This window comes from Temnothorax longispinosus, chromosome 8 (genome assembly GCF_030848805.1).
Source record: "Temnothorax longispinosus isolate EJ_2023e chromosome 8, Tlon_JGU_v1, whole genome shotgun sequence".
In the NCBI taxonomy this organism is placed as follows: Eukaryota; Metazoa; Arthropoda; class Insecta; order Hymenoptera; family Formicidae; genus Temnothorax; species Temnothorax longispinosus.
In genome coordinates this window covers 12,044,282-12,053,761 of record NC_092365.1, presented here as the reverse complement: position 1 = coordinate 12,053,761, position 9,480 = coordinate 12,044,282, and positions in this window count along the sequence as shown.

Here is a 9,480-nt window from a genome sequence, read left to right as displayed (position 1 = left end):
CGGTCGCTCGTCCGATCCCGGACGAGCCCCCGAAAATGTTGCGCTCGCCGAGTCCGCGTTCGCGTCTCACCGCTCGCACTCTCACTCACTCGTGCAACCGGCACTCGCGGTCAATGAGACGACACAATGTAAGAAATGGAAAGACTCGTTTATTAGAGCAAACGGATTAAAACACAGAATCGAGCTGTCACGTCCGCTCGGAGACGGAGGCTTAGAACAAACAACAACAAATCGTGGTTAATCGATAAATCAATAACAGCTGGTCGTCAGGGACGCTTCGCAACTCGCCGCAAGATTCGAGCGTCTCAGCACGGGCGCAACACTATATATAAAATTTAGTATTATTAGAAATGTATTATTAAAAAATTGACAATATGGATATTGAAACACAAATAAAGTTTTTTAAGAAAAAAGACGCCTAGGCGAAGTCCAAGCAACCAGCTAGTTATTATTATTTTAGTCTCACTTATCTTAAAATTTATTAAAATATATTGTAACTGCAATTATTCATATATATATATATATATATATATATATATATATATATATATATGTATATAGATAATAGATGTATTTTCTAAAAATAATATTACAGTGGAGCGGACGAGTATTTGTCTGATGATCTCCCAAATATAAATGCAATGGATGTTTTAACATCTAGCAACGTACTTGACAATATTCAGTTTTATGATTCTACTGTGTAAGTATGATTTTAACAATTTTTCTGACATATACCTATATATATGTCACATAATTATTAACAAATTATTACATTAAATTGTTTTATAATAAATTATTCATTTGGACGGCGTACAAGCTCGTCCACCTAAAGCAGTTCAATTTAATCACGGTAGTGTACCTTACGAACTGCTAATTCGTTCCAATACAGTTATTGCAACTTTGGGAAAATATGAATTAGAGAGCTCTTTAGATGCAGAACCAGAGTATATTGAATTCTCCGATGTCTTAAACACGTCTACACGTGTCAGTAAGTTTTGCAGGATTATCGATTTATTATATAATAAGTCATTTATGCTATAATAATACATTTATACTATAATAAGTTTATAGTATCAACAAATATCAATCGCTTCCAACAAATAAATATTGATTTTAGCCATTGCCATTTAAATACAATGTTTCTTCTTTGAAAGATAAGCCTCTATTACATATTATCTTACATATGTAGGGGAGACCGGGGCTAAGCCAACACTATTTCTTCAAAGGCAATTTTTAATATTTAATTAAAATTTTTAGGCAAATTCAATGATATATATTTAAAGAGTGTTTCTTCAGGTACAAAATTGATTCAGGAAGTTTTGCTGTACGTCGCTTTGTTTTGCCGCCAGGAAAGGGAAAGTGACGCGAAGACAAATTTTCGAATTGAAAAATGACGGGGCGAACTCGACACCCCGCCGGGGCAAACTCAATACTTTGTTTGATCGACACAATTTGATCTGGAACTTATTTTTTTATTGTTTAAAAATAAAAATACATTGTTTATCAAATGAAAAGACATTGTGTATTAGAAACAAAAAGTCGGAATAAAGTAAACAATTATTTAAAATAATGAGAAAAAAAAAGATTAAACTTTTAATTATCTTTTTCTGAACTGTCTGAAAAACAATTTATACACGTAAATGTGCGCACACATTCGTCATGAGCCATACGGTTGCATAAGATGCATTGTTTGTTATTAGAAGCTAATGAAATGTTTTCCGAACACACGCAACAGATGTTCCTTAAATCGTCATCGGAATCGGACGAATAAGTGACCTTTTTTGCGATAATGTCACTTTAGGTTAGTGTCGTCTTTGCCCCGGTGGCGTCGTGTCGACTTAGCCCCGAACGTCGTTTTTTACTTTTGTTACTCCAAAAATATATAAATTTTGAAAATATGCAAAAATTATTATTGGATTCGTATAAAGCATCGAATTTCCCATCAAAATCACTTAGCGGTAGATTCGCAAGAGTAAAGCTCGATGAAAGAGTAGACATTTTCGAGAGATCAGAAAAATTACTTTTCACTATCAAAAACACTTATGTCGCGTTAAAAATTACACTATAACTCAGAATGTTACCAAATTCCGTTGATAATACTGGCACATAAAGACGCATTTACAGTAGCAAAGGCAAGTTTCTACGATAGATTTAAATTGGCAAAAAGTCTAGTGTCAAGTTTGCCCCGCTGTCGGCTTAGCCCCGGTCTCCCCTACAGATACATATCTATATAAATGTACATAGGTATACGCTCGTACGTGTAGAAAAGTACAATTCGTGATACTTATCGCACTCTAAAAAGTTACAAAATTAATTTAAAAAAGAAGAAAAACTATGTTTTTAAATGTGACGAAAAATTATTATAGCTAATTAAACGGTATCAAACAGTATTTAACATGATTTAAATTTTATTTTTGTCGTTTTTATTTTACAACCCTTAAAAAGTCATCTTTTTGTTATGACAATTTTGACATATCCTTCTTTTGAGTTTTATATATAAATAAGTTTAACAATTTCTTTAATGTTACATAAATTTACTTTTGCTGCTTGATAATGTTTACCTAATTTATTCTTATACAATTTATAGTAATAACTCAAAAACTAAGTTTTGAGTTGTATTACTCTTAAACAAAGGTACGATATATAAAGTACGTCTCGTAAACTTTATATACAGGATACTATCTTAAGTAAGTACATAAACTTAAACTTAAAAAGAATATTCCTTAGTTTATTTAAAAAAAAAAATCCTATAAACATATGTCCTAAACTGCTTTGTTTTCAAAATATAAGGTCAAAGTTGTGAAAAAAAGGAAAATTCCGAAAATCTGAAAAACATTTAAGGATATTTTATTCAAATTTGATATGCGTATATGTGGTATTAAGAACTATTTTCTAATACAAATAAAACATTTTTAGATCCCCCAGGGATATGCGTCCTTAACATCCTGTATTTTGAAAAAAAGCAGTTTAGGACACATGTTTATAGAACTTTTTCTTCTTAAAATAAGCCAAGAAATATCCCCTTCAAGTTTATGTACAGTAAGGTCCATTAATTTGCGTGGTTACACATATATAAAGCTTGAAGATCCGTAAATACATATACATATACATATATACCTATATATTTTTTATTGTATATTTGTGCAGCTTACCTCAAGAGCTTTTTAAAATACTATAATAAAGTTATTTTTTGTTAAGAATTTCCTGATATTTTAAATTTTATCATATATAAACCATACAAATTAATGTATTTTATACTCTACTTACTTTAAGTAACACCCTGCATATATAATTATTTATTTATAAGATAATCAAAATATTAAAATATAAAATATAATTCCTCTTTAACATTCTCTATATATTTATCTCACAACAGTCTTAGAGGGTTACATTAAGACGAATTTTGCTATAATTTACAACAATAAATTGAATAAAACAATCGGTTGCGGATCGTTAACTGATGGAGAATATAGATTGAAAGTTCATATAATAAATTTTAATCCAAATATTTATAACCATCTTGATATAAAAAAAGGTGACAAAGTTAAAATAATGGGTACAATACAAACTACAGGTAAAATACTTACATTTATTAATAGAATTTACTTTATTTTAAAATTTAGTTATATAAAAAATTATATACACTTAATGATAAAGTCAATATTATTATTTTATAATCAAATAAATATTTATTATAAAATTAAATAAATAAATTTATGCTGATAACATGTACAAAACACGGCAAAATTTTGTCTATATCACTCATTTTTTATTCATGTTATATTTTTATCACTAAATATTGATTGTAGAAAGATTGTATTAAGAAAAAATGTAAAATATTAAAAAGGTACGCTTCAGAAAATCAGTACGCATTTAATAACTCTCTTCTATATATATATATATACAGGTTATTCCAGGATTTAACCGACAAACTGCGGAAGTATATTACACAAATAATAATAAGAAAAATATATATAAAGTTTGGCTAGAAATGCTTTATTACAAAGATATAAACAAATATTGAAACAGTATATAAAATAAATAAAAATAATTCTCTGATCTTTAGAGAGATCTAAGATTTCCAGACTTAACGTCTTTTGATTTTTACTTATGAGAAACTTTAAAAAATAAGGTTTACAGTACAAAAGTAATCATATTAACAATAGATATGTTAAAATAGAACATGATATATAGATAATAACAAATTTTCTATTGTACAAAATATGAATGAATCGAGTCACAATTAGTAATACATTTCAAAATTTTATCCTTGCGCGATAATACCACCTTGAAAGAGATATCAATGTAATATGGAACTTATTATAATACAAACTTTCTAAAAATTTTGTTGTATCTCAATAATTAAATTATTAATTTGTTGTATGAAATCTTCACGCAAAGTCACTTCTGTAATCTGCAAACCTGATTTTTTTAACGTTCCCCAGTTTAAGTAAAAATCAAGACACGTTAAGGCTGGTTTTCATAGTTAGATTTTATTTCAAGACCGTCTTAAGTAACTTCTTTAATGCTAATACGGCTTTGTGATTGGTTTGTGACATCTTAAGATTGTTCTTAAAAATAAGATTTGACTGTGAATATTATCCGCTTAAATCTGGCAATTTCAAAGGTTATAGGATTATTTTTACCTATTTCATGTTTTATTTCAATATTTCTTTATAATTTTGTTATAAAGTATTTCTAGCCAAACTCCATATAATATTTTTTCTTATTTTTACTTGTAGAATATACTACTGCAGTTTATCGGTGAAATCTTAGGACACCTTGTATATCAAAATTAACAAATATCTATTTTCATCATTATATTGATAAAATATAAATTAAAATTTATTCTTTCCTTATATATATATATATATATATATATATATATATATATATATATATATATAATCATTAATTTATACATTAATTTTACATTATACTTTTATAATAACTATACAATATTTTTTTGCAGTTAATCCACCATGTTTTGTAGTGCCAAGCTTAAATAATCTTTTTAAGATATAGATGGACGTATATCATTATCAGAAATTTTATAAATCTCTGATCGTACCCCTAAAAAAGAACTTCAGCAAATAATTTGTCGCAACAGGTATATTCATACGAAAAATAAACATTAACAATAGAGATATAAAAATAAAGACTCAAAGAATTATCTATAATACAATAGTTATTAATTTAGAGAAATAAAAATTAAGAAGATATAATTATGTCCTTTTTAATAAAAAATATATATATTTTTTATTAAAAAGGACATAATTATATCTTCTTAATTTTTATTTATTTTATAAATATATCAATATGTGGTCACTAATATGTATTTGCATAATAATACTTAAATCTCGAATGTAATAAAAGTTCTTTAATAATCCGTAAACTTTAATAAAAGTGTTGTTAATTTTGCTTTAGATAAAAGATTCCATATTGAGTAACTCCGATATATATGCTACACCTACCTTTTAATTATCTAAAAGGAATGACAAACAAATAATGTACTTTCTTTTTGTAGCATTGGAATAAGAAGAATAAACTGGAATAAAATAGAATATTCTTGGATTGGAAGAAATAATATTCTTGTTTAAATGTTTATGACATACTGATAATTAGATTAGATTCTTCAACGGACAACGGAATACCATATTAGAAGCATCTGCTGTAGCTCATAATCTCCTGGAAGAAGCTAACAAAAAGAAAACTCAAGTAGCATTTATTTTTAAAAAATGTTTTGCGCCATCTAAACTAGCTCCTACCAAGAAGCCTAAGCCTTCTGACAACAGCTCAAATGATTCTGACAATATTTTGACAGAAACAGAAATTTTGACAAATAACATCCAGAAATGGTTTGAAAAAAATGCTTCAAATTTTCTACATGTGAATGAAAAGGGTGAAATAGATTATGATTCTCCTACAATTGTTCCCAGAGTGGTGAAAAATCCCTTGGGGGGCCTTATAGCTAGTATAACATGTGTGATATGCTCTCAAAATTTCAAAATTAGCAAAATTGGTACACGGTGGAGTCCCTCAAATTTCTACAGACATGTAGAAAATGTGCACCAAAAAAGAAGAGGAAACAAATTGATCCGGGGCAAAAAACTTTGAGCACAATGTTTAAAAGTAGCACAACAGATTCTGAGGGAGTCAGTGTTGATGGTGGAAAGGAGACTAATACAAACCCAACTGCATATGATATTGGAGTTGTCCCCGCCAAAATCCAATTTAAAAGTGGAAACTTTCTTTGGACCAGGATTTTGTTTAGAAGGTGGGGAAGAATCAACCACCCTCTCCCACCACAGAAAAAGAGACTGGTCTCAGTACAGCAGGACGGCTAGGAATCAGCTAAAGCTTACTAAAGCTGCTGATTCCTGCCACAAGATTGAAGAATTTTTCCCAATATTAAATCAAATGGAGCTCATCCTCGCAGAAAACAAACGGTTGAAAAATGTTGTCCTGTCCCTGAACAAGAATATTCCAAAGAATTGTGACTATGCCACTGATGACATTTGTCAGCTTCTAAAACTAATGTTAGAATGTGCCAAATCAAATGCAGGAAGAAAACCAGGTGGCCTGAGGTACAGCTCTACTATAAAAGAATTTGCTACCTTGTGTTTCACTCTTGGTGGACCTCAGCTGTATGAAATATTACAGAAGAACTTACATTTCCCATCCATTACATCCGCAAGAAGATGTCTGACTGCAAGTGATCCTATTCAGAAGGGTGTCTTCAGAATCAGTCAGCTGAAGCACCGCATGGGTATTAAAACAATAAAAGTGCATGTAAGTGAAGATGGGACGAGTGTCAATGGAAGGGTGCAGTACGACATCAAAACAAATCAACTTGTTGGGTTTGTTTTTTGAGGTTATGGCAAAATCCTGATGTGATGGGGTTAAATAGACCTCGGATTCGAATTCAGTGACCCCAAAAACATAAAGTAAACATGGTCAGACCCCCAGATCAGAACAAAAATTTTTTTTGTTTCTGTGATATAATCCTGATCTGATGGGGTTAAATAGACCTCGGATTCGGATTCAGCGACCCCAAAAACATAAAGTAAACATGGTCAGACCCCCAGATCAGAACAAAAATTTTTTTTGTGTGGCTGTGTAATCATGGATACTATGATATTGAGAAGTACATCTGTACTCTTCCCCGTCCCAAGGTACTTAAGAATGACTTAGTGCTACAATGTTACCTTCAAGATATTAAGAAACTAGTCAAACCTTAAATAGGTTTTGCAAGTACTCTAGTGAAAGTGATTTGTTATATTTATTACATTGGTTTTGCATTGTACTCTTTCATGTGAATGTGATTGTTGTATTATTTATTGTTCTCTTACTTTAAGATAATTTTGTTTGTTTCTTTTACATGTAACAAAACCTACATGGTCTCTTATGTTCCTGTAATGCTAAATATTGTTTAATTTGATATGTTTATTTTATTTAGTTGTAAATATTTCTTTATGTGTTACTGCCTTTCTGAATGTCTAATGTGAATTCTCAATTGTCTTAAACAATTTATTTTAGTTAAGTAAACATTCAATGCTATTGCTATTAGTATTCCAAAGAATATGACTGCTTTAAGACTGAAATTGAGACTGACTGTAAATAAAACTTGATTATTTATTTAATTTGTTTTTTAGTCTTAAATATTATACATGTTTATTTTCAATGCAGCACAAATTTCCTACTGTGCAGTTCAAGCAAAAGTAAAAAGTGAAGGAAAAGATCCCAAAAGTTATAGCTTTTTTATTTAACGTTTCCTCAAATCTCTCCCTAAACCTTTACTTTCATTGACTGATTTTATTTTCTTGCTGTAGAGCAATGTGTATCTTACACCAAATCCTATGTAATTGTAAGGAAAGGACACCAATAAGGATACCGATCCAGAAAAAAAACCCAGACCCACACACACATTCTTGGATATTTTTTATATATTAAGATGTTACTAGTCCTTTCTTACACTGTAATGTCAAAATTCAATTCTTTTTTATTTTCTGATTGCTCTTCCCATTACAAAATAATGTTCATAATTCACCTACATTTTTGTCTAAAAGATATTTGAGTCATTCCAGCCCAAAACATTGCATTGTTAACACAATTGACTGTAACTCCTAAAGTATTCACATGAGACATTTGAGTGTAGTCCGACGTAATCTCGCGTAGTCCCATGTAATTTCGTGTAATCTCGCGTAGTCCCACGTAATCACGTGTAATCTCGCGTAGTTTCACGTAATCACGCGTAGTCGGCGTAGTTCCGCGTAATCTCGCGTAGTCCCACGTACTCTCGAGTAATCTCTCGTAGTTCCATGTAGTCCAGCGTAATCCAAGTAATCCCATAGTCTTGTATACGCCTAAAACTTGAGTAGGGGCCCCCTCGGATCGGCCCCGGGGAAGGTGAACGACCCTGAGGCCACCACCCGAAACAAAGAAATCGTCGGTAGACGAGGCCATGACCCGACCAGCCTGGCCCACGAAAGGCCGATCATAATAGTCGCGGCCCGGACAGCCGGACTATTACTTCAAAAGGACCGCGATCAAGGCGGAAGTAAAGTGCGCCGCGCCGCAAGAAGGAGTGGCGCTGGGAGTCAGGATTGGAGCGCTCGGATCGGCGAGCATACCGGCTCGCGGCGCCATCGCGCAGGCGCAAGGAATCGGCATAATCCCGGCGGGCCATCGCCCTGCCACTATCGTGCGGGCCGAGCGAGAGACGCACCTTCCGACGACCAAGCCGAGATCTACGAGAGACATCATATATTTCTGTAAGGTCACCACTCTGGCGTCCCCGCGGTGAAGAGGATTCGCTCGAGGCGCTGGCCCCAATCGCGTGTCAGCTACCTTACTACCTGAGGAAATACCTGTTGCCTGGAGAATGAGCGCCGATAGTCACCTTGCGCTCTACCTTGTGTCGAGAGGACCGGATCGAAATCCGTGCAGGGGCCCCGCCGAGAGCGAATCCTCACGTAAGTAGAGACCACTTAAGCCCTCCCCGGGAACATCGTCACGGCCGACAGTCGCGTGGCGTGTTTATTCGTGTTGAAATAATTATGGCAATATGTGTTAGAGTCGCAATCGCGCATTTCGTGTTGCGGATCCGGGCGATCGCGCGGTAATTTTGGGAAAGTACGAGGCGTAGAGTGCTCGGGCCTTCGAGGAAGTCGAATTGGCGCGGTGCCGCGGAATCGCCGAATTTCACGAGAGATCTCGGGATTAGCGTGGCGGGCCGCGGAATCGTCCACGACTCGAGCTCTTTTTCGTATTTCGCGAGGGCGATCGCCGATCGGCGGGGCCGACACGGAAAAATCGCCCGCAATTTTGGTGTCGTACGGAACCGTGGTGACTCGAGTACTCGTCGATGGCGTGAGTAAAGTCGTTGTGATTCGATTCGTCGGTGTTGTGTTCCGATGGAGTCGCGTGAGCATTCGTCGGTCTTGCGTTATTTGTCAGTATTGCGTTGTCGCGTTAGAG